This window comes from Drosophila bipectinata, chromosome XR, assembly GCF_030179905.1.
Source record: "Drosophila bipectinata strain 14024-0381.07 chromosome XR, DbipHiC1v2, whole genome shotgun sequence".
NCBI lineage: Eukaryota > Metazoa > Arthropoda > Insecta > Diptera > Drosophilidae > Drosophila > Drosophila bipectinata.
The window spans coordinates 3,417,850-3,432,445 of record NC_091735.1 but is presented as its reverse complement, the minus strand read 5'-3'; the positions used below and the strand labels follow the sequence as shown (position 1 = coordinate 3,432,445).

At 39.7% G+C, this 14,596-nt stretch overlaps 1 protein-coding gene across 4 annotated transcripts in view; it reads left to right on the top strand.

Moving 5' to 3' along the window:
* Positions 1-14,596, top strand: part of LOC108125262 (BTB/POZ domain-containing protein 7) — a 49,640-nt gene that overhangs the window by 18,274 nt on the left and 16,770 nt on the right. For 2 of the 4 annotated variants that reach the window (XM_070283035.1, XM_043211322.2), the window contains exon 2: positions 1,577-1,730. The exons of 1 other annotated variant lie outside the window; for it this stretch is intronic. The gene's annotated coding sequence lies outside the window, so the exon portion shown is untranslated. The remainder of the gene's footprint in view (positions 1-1,576; positions 1,731-14,596) is intronic. One more of the 4 variants, XM_070283033.1, reaches the window with a different exon arrangement.

Below are 14,596 nucleotides of genomic sequence, written 5' to 3'. Positions count from 1 at the left end.
AGAAAACAAGTTATCCATTGTTGAGACAGCCTTGAAAATCCTTGATCATGTAATTGAAATTTTGACTAATAAATGTTGTTTATGTAAAATAGTTTATAGAGATAAAAAGAATTGAGATCATATGAATCGGACAAATAAGTTTATTGAAAAAAATGACGCAAAGAGATTAGCAATACCTATCTCAGAAGAATCTGAGATATTTACATATGATAGGGAAGTAGGAAAAAGATTGGATTTATGAAATTGATATTTAGAAAGTGGTAGTGGAAGTAGTCATAGTGGGATCATAACGAAAGTTTACCTTACAATTTATGATATAGCGTTTATAAAATTAATTGTTTAGAACAGTGGTGCCCAAAACCTATCACACAAAGTTGGGAATTTTCTGCCCTGCAGAAAATGTATTTATGGTTTAAATCTGGTTTAAAATGAAAAACTGGTTACGAATATATACAGAGTTTGACTGATGAATTAAGGATCCAGATTTAAGAAACTTTTTGTAAGCTCTCGATTTCCTGTTCTGGCATGATTATGAGGCACATCGATTAACACGGAAGCTAAAAGTGTAGGATGAAGTAAGTCTTCAGGAATTCATACCGGAGAAAAATGAATTCTTTTACATTTGACATGGAATACAGGAAATAAGGGGGTATGTTAAAATCGCCCGTAATTTGGATTAAATCGTAATTTGGATTAGATTAAAATATATGAGATGAATCATCGGAAATTTTTACCGCATGGGATTCGGTGGTTTTTATTTTTTATAATAGAAATTCGGCTCTTCGCAACCCATTTTCATTCAAAAAGGACATTGTTGCTTAGTACTAGTGCTGGCAAAACATCGGAGTGCTATCGATACTGTCGATTGTGTGAACCATTTTTGAAAACATTGAGTTTTTTTTTGCACTATCGATGGCTTTTTTTTTTTTTTTTTTCTTGATACATAATATATTAGGAAATTATACCCAGGGCCGTAGCTAGCATGGGGCAGGTGGGGCGGTGCCCCAGGGCCCCTGAAGTAGTATACGGAAGTAATAGGGGGCCCCAAATTTACTTGTTCCCCAGGGCCCCCGAGGCTCTAGCATCGGCCCTTATTATACCACTAATTAATTTATAAATTATTGGTATAGTTGCTTGGTGTTGGTGCTGGATTGCAAAGATGGCAACGCTTTTGTTTATGAATTGGAAATTTACTGTTGTGTATGTGTAGGTGTGTTTGCAGAAAACCACATGGCGAACGATTCCGATCAAGAAGACAGCAAAAAAAATTGAGCAAATCGGAATTGTGGAAATTTTTTAAATATTAATAAATAACAATAACAATATTATTTATTTAATTATTATGAAAAATCTATACTATCGACGTTTTTTATTTAAAAACGTCGCTAAATTCGATAGTGGCAAACATCGATTTTTTGCCAGCTCTACTTAGTACCGTTATACACCTTGACAGAGTAGGGTTCATATAATTATAACTTAACAAACTTAAGCTTAACTTAATCTTAAAATAAAATAGTAATTTCGCTTTTCATTGTTTTTCCCATCACTGTATGAACCCACTAAATTTTTTTTGCAGGGTAAATTATTTTTGTCGAAGGTTGCCACAGGATATATAGTGGTAAGCATATGTACAAATTTGAATAAAGATTTACCGTATTGGATCAACTTCATATCAACAAGAAAGGACTACGCTAACTACGGGCGGAGCCGAAGTTGATATACCCTTGCAGGTAAAACTGGATTTCTATCACAAACATCGGTGTAGTTGGTCGATCCTTATGAGAATATCATAATATAACAAATTGATTACAATATAATACATAAAAAAAAATGCCAAATTTTTATCTTCAGAAATACCAAATACAATTTCCGATCGTTCAGTTATATGGCAGCTTTTATTATTTTGTATTATTACAAAATATTATTTTGTCAAAATCTTCACAGCATTTAAGCATCCAAAGTTCTAGCATCTAAAAACACAAAAGTTATAGCATTTCCGATCAATCAGTTATATGGCAGCTATAAAATATAGTCGGCCGATCCGGGCCGTTCCGACTTATATACTGCGTGCAAAGGAAAGAAGGGTGTGTGCAATGTTTCAAGACGATAGCTTTAAAACTGAGAGACTAGTTTGCGTAGAAACAGACAGACGGACGTGCTCATATCAACTCAGGAGGTGATCCTGATCAAGAATATATATACTTTATAGAGTCGGAGATGTCTCCTTCACTGTGTTGCACACTTTTGACCAAAATTATATTACCCTCTGCAAGGTTATAAAAATTATTCAGCTTTGACAACATCCAAAAGATCGTCTAAATTAATTTTTCCATTAAATTCTTTAATTCGCAATAAATCTGCTAAATGAATATCGGAGATTGTGTTACATAAAATATTTATCATACTTGAAAATGGTACTTCACAATTATAAGTAGTTCCAAACATGGAGTAAATTTTATTAATTTTATTCTTTAGCTTGGGATATTTACATTCTCGAATGTGAAACCAAAAAAAAAACTTGTTTCTAACGGAATTCCAAAATCATATCTTAAATTATTAATTATACTTATTATTATTATTATTATTTTTATTATTATTTTTATTTTTATTTTTATTATTATTATTATTATTATTATTATTATTATTATTATTATTATTATGCTATCTAAATTACTAATATCACAGGAAAGTTTAAAATTATTTAAGTCGAAAAGAGCAGTTAGAATTAAGATCCTGAAACCGGTTGTCAATGTTTTGTAATAATGTCTTTATTGTATTTACAAGTTCTTATATTTTTTCAGTTTTTTATATTAAATTTAAATAATAATTCCTTAGTTTTTTTTTCTCATAGCTTCTCGCGAATCGTCGTCGGAAAAAAAAAAAAAAAAAACTATTCAATAATATCAAAAAAGTGCAGTGACTGGTTTCGTAAATCAACAACAACGCGAAAAGACGCTTTCAGCGATGAAATCGCTAATGTTTATATTGATTAATTAATTAATTAATATAAAACATAACATTTAAAACTCGAACAATATCAACCTCGATTGCAATGAGTCTAAACGACGTTAGCACGACGTTAACGTGAGCAAGATGAGAGACGGCTCTCAGTACAAAAAAACAACGCTTACTTTACTTTCAAAGCAACCGAAAGTAATTCAAGCTCATCCCAAACACGGTCAATTACCCCAAACTTGGCCGAATTCTTAAACGTAGAGAGCGTGAGAGCGCGTTCTTGCTCCCCCTCGCTACCATCGATGTCTTTGCAGCCAAAGAACGCAGTAACTAGCACCGCAACCTCTTTGACAACGTCAACCGTAACAACAACAACAACCGCTTCTGTAACGACAGCGCGTTTAACGACGTCATCAGCTAGCAGCGCAAACATTGATACTTCTGCCGCTGTGCTGCCCGAAAAAGAGAACAAAAACAAAGAAAATATTAAGCCGGCTGTGCAGACTGGTATGGATCGCTACATCCAAATCAAAAGGAAGCTGAGCCCTCTAAACTCTCAACGCAAAATAACCCGTGGCAATGCTAACATAGCCGCAATAGAAACGCCCACGAACTCGAACCGTTTTAAAATCTTGGCAGACTATGACGATGACGCCGAATCAGAAGTCGAAAAAAGGAAGCCTAAGCCCCCGCCAATTTACATACGATAAAAAAGTTCCAACGTTCTTGTCAACAAAATTATAGAGCTTATTGGCAAGGACAACTTCCACATAATACCACTCGTAAAGGGCAGGGGGGGCCCATAGCTTAGTAGGTAGTGTAGCTGCACGCTAAGCGTTGGGTCGTGGGTTCGAAACCCACTCATGGCAATCATGTCCTCCAAAGTTTTTCGGCTTCATTATGCTTAGTGGTTTCTTTTCCGATGCTAGTAAACATGTGAGGTCGAAAAACGGTATTCCCAGATATCGATAGGTGGCAGCCCCACCTCTGGGATAGGTTGCACCTGGCTAATTACCAGATGAACCGAATAACAATTGATTAACGAAACTAATACAAGAAGAGAATAAACCAACCACCCCCCCAACCCGTTGACGACCATTCGCATATCGAAACGGACACGAATTGGACAATGGAACGTGAGGACTTTAATGGAACCAACCAGACTGGCGCAGTTTGAAGGAGAAATGGAGAAAATGCAGATCGCAATCGCAGGCATCAGTGAGATGAGATGGAGAGGCAACGGGACAACAACAACATCAAGCGGCAATCTAGTGATGCACAGCGGGACCAATGATGGAGGCAGGAGCGGAGTCGGGATATATGTGTCCAAACAGTACAAACAGACACTAATTTCCTGGAGCCCAGTATCCGACAGAATCATCATTGCCAGATTCCGATGCAATGCTAGACACATCACCATCGTGCAGTGCTATGCCCAACAGAAGACGCCAGCGATGACATCAAAGACGACTTCTACAACGCCCTCACATCCTCACTTACTACACTCCTGCCCAAAATTATACGACACCTTTAAATTTTTTGTTTCGGCGCTCGTAGCAGAATGCGAAATCGAAAACGATCAAAACTAAGTATGAGGGATGATAGCACAATGTTTAATGCACAAAATGAGATATTTTTGACTTTTTTTGCATCTCCCGTTTTCGAGTAACGATAAAAAAAGGACACACGCTTCAATTTTAGCTACGCTGCACGTGTATCAAAATTATACGACACATTTAGATTTTTGCTGTTGGCGCGAAAGATTTGGTGCCAATTTTTTTTTTTAAAGTTCTGCTAAGTATTTAATTAGTTTTTAATAAAATGCCGCATGGTTGCTTATTAAGAGAAGAAGAAAAGGGACGAATAAGAGCTTACAACGATGCCGGATTCAATATTACCAAAATATCGCGGATTATGGGTCAAACACGCTGTGTTATCATTTAATTTTTAAACGGCGCGGATGGACATGGTCTTAAACGTAGCTCCGACAGAAAACCCAAGCTTTCCGATCGTGTTAAACGAAGCATATTGAAAAAAGTAAGCAATTCTTTTCTATCATGCGCCTCAATTGCAGCGTCTTGCAGTCTTCCCGTACCTCGGATGACTATCTGGCGAATTTTGCAAGCCACGGAATTTGTTGTAAGGGGAGTTTTAAAAAAGGCTCCATTCCTAAAGCCCCAACACAAAGAAGCACGCCTTCAGTTTGCTGAAAAAAATTTGAAAATCAACTGGGCCTCGGTATGGAATTTCAACTCCAGTTTGTTTATACGAATTTAATCAATATTTCTCACTTAGATAATTTTTTCTGATGAGAAAAAATTTAATCTTGATGGCCCAGATGGGTTTCGTCATTATTGGCTAGATTTGCGTAAGGATCCCCTCATGTTTTCAAGACGCAATTTCGGAGGTGGATCCGCAATGGTTTGGGAAGCCTTTCATGCATCTGGAACGCTTACTCTGTGCTTTACGAGCTCTCGCATGAATAGCACAGACTACAAAAAAGTATTAGAGGATCGTTTTCTGCCATTTTTAACCAAAATGAGGAAAGAAAATATGTTTTTATGCAGGATAATGCATCAATCCATAAAAGCAAAGAAACCCAACGATTTTTAAACGAGGATTCCGTGAAGGTTTTGGATTGGACAGCTTGCTCTCCGGACCTTAATCCTATAGAGAACCTATGGGGTATTCTAGCCAGACGAGTTTACGCCAACAACACTAAATTTGACACCGTCAATAGTCTTAAACAGGAAATTTTGGCACAATGGGCCCTCCTAGACCAAAATATGCTAAAAACATTAATAAAAACAATGACTAAAAGAATGTTTGAGGTTGGAAAAGCTCAAGGATGTGTTATTAACTATTAATCTTTCATAAATAATCACAAATAAAATAAAATATTCATTGTATCTATAAATATTGAAATGTGTCGTATAATTTTGATACACGTGCAGCGTAGCTAAAATTGAAGCGTGTGTCCTTTTTTTATCGTTACTCGAAAACGGGAGATGCAAAAAAAGTCAAAAATATCTCATTTTGTGCATTAAACATTGTGCTATCATCCCTCATACTTAGTTTTGATCGTTTTCGATTTCGCATTCTGCTACGAGCGCCGAAACAAAAAATTTAAAGGTGTCGTATAATTTTGGGCAGGAGTGTAGGATCGAAAGAGGTGACATAAAAATTCTTATGGGAGACTTCAATGCGAAAATCGGACCCAACAACAACGGATTGGAAACAACCATGGGCCGACATGGTGTTGGCACACGCAGCAATAATGGTGACAGGCTAATCGACTTATGTCAGACCTTCCAACTGGTTATTGGTGGCACTGTATTCCCCCACAAGGAAATCCATAAATACACATGGACCTCTCCGAATGGGCATACTCGCAACCAAATCGTCCACATCTGCATAAGTAGGAATGGAGACGCTCGATAATGGATGTTAGAAATAGGAGAAGTGCGTCTATCGACAGTGACCAAGAGCTGATAATCGGAGAGCTTTTAATCAAGCTCAGACGAAATAGCAACACTGTCAACAGGACCACAAGATGACCGCCTCCCATTAACGTACAACGGCCGAGTGACCCCAACCTATCCACCAGAATGGCCACAACGGGACGTTGTGAACGTTGTGAATTGCGTGAACAGATGACAACACAACCGTTGAATCACTCATGGGAACAAACATGCAGTATACTGAGGAGCACCGCGGAGGAGATGCTTGGCACCCGACAACGCAGGCACACGGATTGGATATCGGCGCACACTTGGGAACTTATCAGCAAACGGAACAGCCTAAAGTCGAAAGCAGATCATGACTGCAGAGCTCGCGACGAACACAAAGAGCTGTGCAAGATGGTGAAGAAATCAGCACGAAACGACAAAAGGAAATTTCTGGACAGGCTCGCTGAAAATGCAGAAAGCGCAGCGAACACGAACAACATGCGCTCACTGTAACAGATAATTACTCAACTGACCGGAAGCTGCCATAGACGAACCCAACCAGTGCGGGACACAGATGGAGGACTCCTTACTGATGATGAGGCACAACTCCAGAGATGGCGACAGCACTTTATGGAGATCAGCTGCACAGAACAACCGAGCAGCACGCAAGATAACTTCAGGAGTATTGTACCGAGCAATAACCTCAGAGTATCACCCACGGCACCATCAATTAGAGAAATAAAGGATGCAATCAGGAAATTAAAACGCAACAAAGCGGCTGGAGATGACAGCATACCGGCCGAACTTCTCCAGATTAACACGCAACTAATGGCCGAAACACTGCATCCACATTTCAATAATATATGGGAAAGTGAGCGGATCCCAACATCCTGGGAAAAAGGAATCATCATTAAGCTACCGAAGAAAGGAGACCTCAGTGACTGCAACAACTGGCGAGGCATTACCCTGTTGAACACAAGTTACAAGGTACTAGCCACTCTACTAAACGAAAGTCTTCAGGAAAAAATAGAGCCAACAATACGAGATGAACAAGGAGGTTTCAGACCACATAGGAGCTGCGTAGACCAGGCAAACACACTACGTGCAATAACCGAACAAACTGTGGAATGGCGCTCGCCGCTGTACCTCCTGTTCATAGATTTCCAGAAGGCATTCGATTCGGTAGACAGAGCAGCGATATGGAGGGCACTTGCAAGAAAGGGAGTGCCAGTGAAAATCATAAACATAGTGAAAGCTATGTATGATGATGCTGAGCTGGCGGTACTGCACAACGGGAAAATTAGTGCACCCTTCCAGACGAACACAGGCGTCAAGCAAGGATGTCCTCTATCACCACTTCTGATCAACTTGGTAGTCGACGAAATTATGAGAGAAGTATGCATGAACAGACGCGGAATCACCTGGAACTTCACCCGACATCTAGAAGACTTAGACTACGCGGATGACATATGTCTCTTGGCTCACAAATTCGAAGACATTCAAGCCAAAGCTAGGGACCTCGAGATCCGAGCAAGCGCAGTAGGCTTAAAGATCAACGCATCAAAAACGAAAGCTATGCGGATCAACAACTCCAACACAAACAACATCACAATCGGAGATAATACCATCGACTTCGTGGACAGCTTCACCTACCTCGGTACTATCATAACATCAAATGGTGGAGTGGAAAGTGATGTGGAGAACCGACTGCGCAAAGCGAGGTCTGCATTTGGAAGACTACACCGAGTATGGAGAAACCAGCAGATAAACAGAAAAACAAAGCTGCGCATATTCAACTCGTGTGTAAAATCCATACTGCTATACGGATCGGAGACGTGGCTGACCACTCAAATATTGATATTATATTGATGAAGTTGCAGGCTTACATCAATAAGTGCCTAAGAATAATACTTGGGGTATTCTGGCCAGATAGAATATCCAATGAGGACTTATGGCACTGCACAGGAGAGGTCCCAATCCAGGAACAAATAAAGAAACGGAAATGGAAATGGATTGGCCACGCTCTGAGGAAGGAACCAGGAAGCATCGTAAGGATGGCTCTGGAATGGAACCCACAAGGAAGGAGAAGAGTGGGTCGCCCAAAGATGACCTGGCGCCGTACAGCACTCCTAGGAATATCCCGGAAGAACATCAGCTGGGACACAATAAAGCAAACAGCGGCAAATAAAGTTAGGTGGAGAGCCCTTGTAGAGGCCCTAAGCTACCGAGAGGAGTAATAAGGAAAAAAAAAAAAAAAAGGGCAACATCCAGGAAACAAAAGTTCAAAACAAAGTCTGAAGATAATTACAGAGTATTATCGAAATACCTCACCGACAAAAAAAAGAACTTTTATACCTATCAGCTAAAAAGCAGGGCTTGCAAGTCGTCATTAAGGGCATAGAGCCCGAAGTATCGCCTGCAGAGATAAAAAAGGCGCTACAAGAGAAGTGATTTAGCGCTAAGACAATGTTCAATATCTCTAACAGGGATAGAAAGCCGCAGCCACTCCTTAAGGTTGAACTCGAACCACAAATTAAGCCCCTCAAGAAATAAAAAGTGCACCCTATATACAATCTTCAGTTCCTGCTGCACCGCAGAATTCCAGTTGAGGAGCCGCAAAAACGCAATGGCCCGGTACAATGTGCGAACTGCCAAGAATATGGCCATACAAGGTCTTACTGTAAACTGCGCCTAGTTTGTGTAGTTTGTGGTGAGCTTCATGACTCCGCACACTGCCCACCGAGCAAAGATGACCACAACTCGAAAAGTGCGGCAACTGCGGTGGAAATCACACTGTTAACTATAGAGGTCGCATCCACCAGAGGGGATTTACTGCCCGCACCCAAAATAATCAGTTCATAGCCTCCAGGTCAAACCCTGAAGTCTTCTTCTCGACTGCAGATCCTCACTAGGACTTATAAACTCTGACATAAATGTCACATACGCAAGCGCTTTAAAATCAGGACTGGCTACCCCAGCCTCAAAAAGCTCACTGCCGCAATCAGCACACCAAGAACCGAACACGGCTCAGCAGCATCAACCGCCGGAGCAGCCAAAAAGTAACTTTGAAGCTATGATATGCAGTCTACAACAAAGCCTTACGGAGTTCATGTCGTTTATGCGTACAACTATGCAAAATCTAATGCGAAACCAAAATCTATTAATACAAATGCTGGTTTCACAACAATCCAAATAATGACTTCCCTGCGAATATCTACATGGAACGCTAACGGCGTTTCGCAGCATAAACTCGAGTTAGCGCAATTCTTACTAGACAATCAAATCGACGTAATGCTGCTTTCAGAAACACATCTTACGAACAGATACAATTTCCAACTTCAAGGATATTCATTCTATGGAAAAAATCATCCAGACGGTAAAGCACACGGCGGGACTGGAATTTGAATCAGAAGCCGTATCAAGCACCATTATCATACGAAATTTGCAAAAAACTACCTACAGGCCACATCAATAAATATACACCTAATTACTGGCAAGCAATTAACTCTAGCTGCCGTATACTGCCCCCCACGCTTCACCATAGCCGAAGATGAGTTTATGGAGTTTTTCAACTCACTCGGAGACCACTTCATAGCAGCAGGAGACTACAATGCCAAGCACACACACTGTGATCTCGCCTCGTGAGCCCAAAAGGAAAGCAGCTCTATAATGCAATTATCAAAGCTAAGAACAAGCTAGACTATGTTTCTTCTGGCACACCAACATACTGGCCGGCAGACCCAAAGAAACTTCCCGATTTAATTGATTTTTCATCTGATCACTCGCCTGTCCTTGTTACTCTACTCCAACACCCAGGAACATGGGATCAATCATCAAATCTGACCTCACATAAAACCAATTGGGTTAAGTAAAGGAAGTACATTAGCTCACACATTGAGCTGAGTCCTCACCTCAGCGACGAAGCCAATGTAGACAGTTTTGTTAATTCGCTGGAGTCTGTACTCGTCTCTGCAGCTCGAGTTTCAACACCTCAGATTATAAACACACAACGCAATCAAAAGAAGACAGATCTACAAATCGAACAGCTCGTTCTCGAAAAGCGACGCTTACGTCGAGAATGGCATTGTCACAGATCGCCATCTGCTAAGCAACGCTTGAAACATGCCTCACGTCAACTTGATCAAGCTCTACAGCAAGAAGAAACGTATGTCCACCACCGCTACATAGAGCAATTGTCAACTAACAGTACGAAACACTCACTATGGAGAGCTCACCCAACCCTGAGCTCACCGAAAAAAACCGTGATGCCTATTAAAAATTCCACATGCGGGTGGGCGCGCAGCGACGCAGACAGAGCCAGCACGTTGGCCAAACACCTTAAAAATGTCTTCCAACCAAATCCTGCCACTAATGCGTTTACTTTGCCGACTCTATCAGATGAGCCCCAGCCTCAACATGAGCCGATTGAGTTTCGCAAAAAACGAAATCGTTAACATCATCAAACGAAAAATCCCCGGGCTGCGACCTCATAACTCCCAAAATGATCATTGAGCTCCCATACTGCGCCGTTTGCACTCTCACCCAGCTAGTTAATGCCATCGCAAAACTTTCCAGTGAGATGGAAAAAGTCAATTATAGTAATGATAGCAAAGCCGGGAAAAGACCACACTATCCTCACGTCGTATAGACCTGTAAGCCTACTCTCTTGCCTATCTAAACTCTTTGAAAAATGCCTAATGACTCGGTTAAACACATACCTGAGAATCCAGGAAGGAATCCCGTCACACCTATTTGGGTTTCGTGAAAAGCATGGAACAATTGAGCAGGTCAACCGGATAACATCCAAAATTCGGAACGCGTTCGAAAAACGAGAGTACTGTACTGCCATATTTTTAGATGTCTCTCAAGCATTCGATAGAGTCTGGCTGGAAGGTCTAATGTACAAGATCAAGACAATGCTCCCCTACAGCACCCACAAGATTTTAGAGTCTTACCTTCACGACAGAAAATTTGTCGTGAGGTGCAACACCGCTATATCCGATGATTACACTGTTGGAGCTGGAGTTCCTCAAGGCAGCGTTCTAGGGCCAATATTATATGTCCTCTACACAGCAGATATCCCGACAAGCACACGTCTAACAACATCCACGTTTGCCGATGACACAGCTATTCTTAGCCGCTCAAAATGACCGAGGGCCGTCTAACTCCGTATCAGTCAATATGACGGTTAGTTAAGTTAAAAATATAAGATTTTATACACCTCTTGTTAGTATCGCAAAGAGAAGACTCAAGAAATAAAAGCAACGTAAAAAAAAAAAAAAAAAAAAAAAAAAAAAAAAAAAAAAAAAATTCCCGATTCAAGCAACTGCGCAGCTAGCTCATCATATGGTCGATGTCGAAAAATGGTTGTCAGATTGGCGAATTAAAGTGAACGAGCTAAAATGCAAGCATGTTACGTTCACTCTGAACAGGCAAAACTGCCCTCCGATAACATTAAACAACACTACTCCCACAAGCAAACGAAGTAACATACCTACGAGTACATCTCGACAGAAGACTCACATGGCGCCGGCACATTGAAGCCAAAAGAACACACCTAAAGCTAAACGCCAGCGGCCTTCATTGGCTTATCAACGCTCGGTCACCTCATAGCCTTGAATATAAAGTCCTGCTGTACAACTCGGTACTTAAACCTATATGGATGTACGGCTCCCAGTTATGGGGGAACGCCAGCAATAGCAACATTGACATAGTTCAAAGAGTTCAGTCGAAGATCTTGAGAACAATCACCGGGGCACCGTGGTACGTTCGCAACGAAAACATACACCGCGACTTAAACATTCTACCAGTCAAAGAAGCGATCGCAGAACAGAAGGTAAAGTACTTAACCAAGCTATCGGTGCACCCTAACCACCTGGCGAGAGGTCTAACAAGGTTGAGCAACCAATCACGCCTTCGTCGCAATGACTTACCCACCCAGCGACCGACCTGAGGGACGCGCAACCAGAATGCAGTCTTAGTATACTGTTAGTTAAATTTTAATGTTGAGATTCGTCAACTTATTGTTAGTCTAAAAATTAAGAGTAGATTCAATAAATAAAAGCAAAGCTATAATAAAAAAAAAAAAAAGTTTTTTTTTTTTTAAATTTACATATATATTATTCTTTAATTGATTTATAAGTATTCTAAGTTTTCTTTTAAACATATCTATAGAATTTATTAAATCTAAAATTTCTTTATTTTTTCCTTGTAGACATAAATTGAGATCATTAAAAATACGTGTTATATCACAGAAAAAGGCGAAATCTATTAAAAAACCTTTGTTTTCAAATGAAGTAATGAGATCATCAACATCCTCAAAAAGGCGTTCCAAACATTTTCCCCGACTTAATCACCTAACTTCCGTGTACATTAGTAAATCCCCATATTCTGCTTTAAGCTCATCTAGAAATAACCTAAATTTTCTGTGTTAAAGAATTATTCCCCCCACTTATTATATTTATTATTTTAACGCAAGTATTCAAACAAGAAAGAAAAGCTAGCTTCGGGCGGCGTCGAAGTTGATATACCCTTGCAGTTAAAACCGCATAAATTTTCTCAAAAAAAGATAAATTCTCATCTACGGGTTACAAATATATAACAAGTTGACAAATATTATTAACGTCCGTGCTTTCATCCAAGCAAATTGAAAAATATTTACAATTCAATTGCCTCTTTTTTGTTTCAGAAAAAATAAAATTGCTTATTTGCTCTGTCCTTTGCGTTATAGTACGGGGAGATAATGGAACTTGTTCGCATAATTCCAATACATCTTTCCCTTCGTCACAAGTAGCCACATCCGAAATTAAATTTTTTAAAAACAACCCTTCAGAATATGGGCGACATTGCTTTGCCAATGCTAAAGCTACTGCAAATGAGGCTTACTGCAAATGAGGGGTTCTTGTGGGGGCATATTTACTGCAACACAATTTAAAAAATATTTCGCTTTTAGCTCCAATAGTTTTTGAGTGCGATCCTCAATTAATAAATTAAAACTAGAATGACTGGTTCTATAATGGCGTCCAATTTTATAATGTGTACATGATGAAATAATTAAATCGCATATAAAACATTGCATATAGCTCCCCATCAATATTTTCTATACAAAAAATTTATTTTCCCAAACTTCATTAAACATTTTTTCCAGTAAGAATTTTTGCTCGCTGTTTTGTTCAGTTTGCATCCCAAGACCAAGTAATTAAGTTTGTTGTGCACCGGTGGTATTAACCTTTCGTCTTTGAGAAAATTTCAAGCCAAGTTACCAGATATGAGAAATAAACAAGAAAGGAAAGCTAATTTCGGGCGGAGCCGAAGTTGATATACACTTGCAGTAAAAACCGGATATATCGCAAACATCGGATATAGTTGTCCGATCCTTATGAGAATATGATACTATAACCCAATTTATTATAATACAAAATCTAAAAAAAAACCCAAAACTTTTATCATCAAACATACCAAATTTGGTATTTTTACCAAAAACATTTCCGATCGTTCAGTTATATGGCAGCTATAAGATATAGTCGGCCGATCGTTATGAAATTTGGTAGGTGACCAAAAATAGAATCTGTACCAAGTTCCAGCTTTCTATCTTCAAAAACACGAAAGTTGGGTCATTTCCGATCGTTCAGTTATATGGCAGCTATAGGATATAGTCGGCCAATCCTAATGAAATTTGGTAGGTTGGATCAAATAACCAAAAATAGAATCTGTACTAAATTCCACCTTTCTATCTTCAAAAACACGAAAGTTGGGTCATTTCCGATCGTTCAGTTATATGGCAGCTATAGGATATAGTCGGCCAATCCTTATGAAATTTGGCATGTCGTAATGTTTTGCCAAAAATAGCACTCATGTCAAATTTGACTCTCTAGCTCTAAAAACTTCAAAGTTATACCATTTCCGATCAATCAGTTATATGGCAGCTATAAGGTATAGTCGACCGATCCCGGTCGTTCCGACTTATATACTGCGTGCAAAGGAAAGAAGGGTGTGTGCAAAGTTTCAAGTCGATAGCTTTGAAACTGAGAGACTAGTTCGCGTAGAAACAGACAGACAGACGGACAGACAGACGGACAGACAGACGGACAGACAGACGGACATACAGACGGACAGACGGACATGCTCATATCAACTCAGGAGGTGATCCTGATCAAGAATATATATACTTTATAGGGTCGGAGATGTCTCCT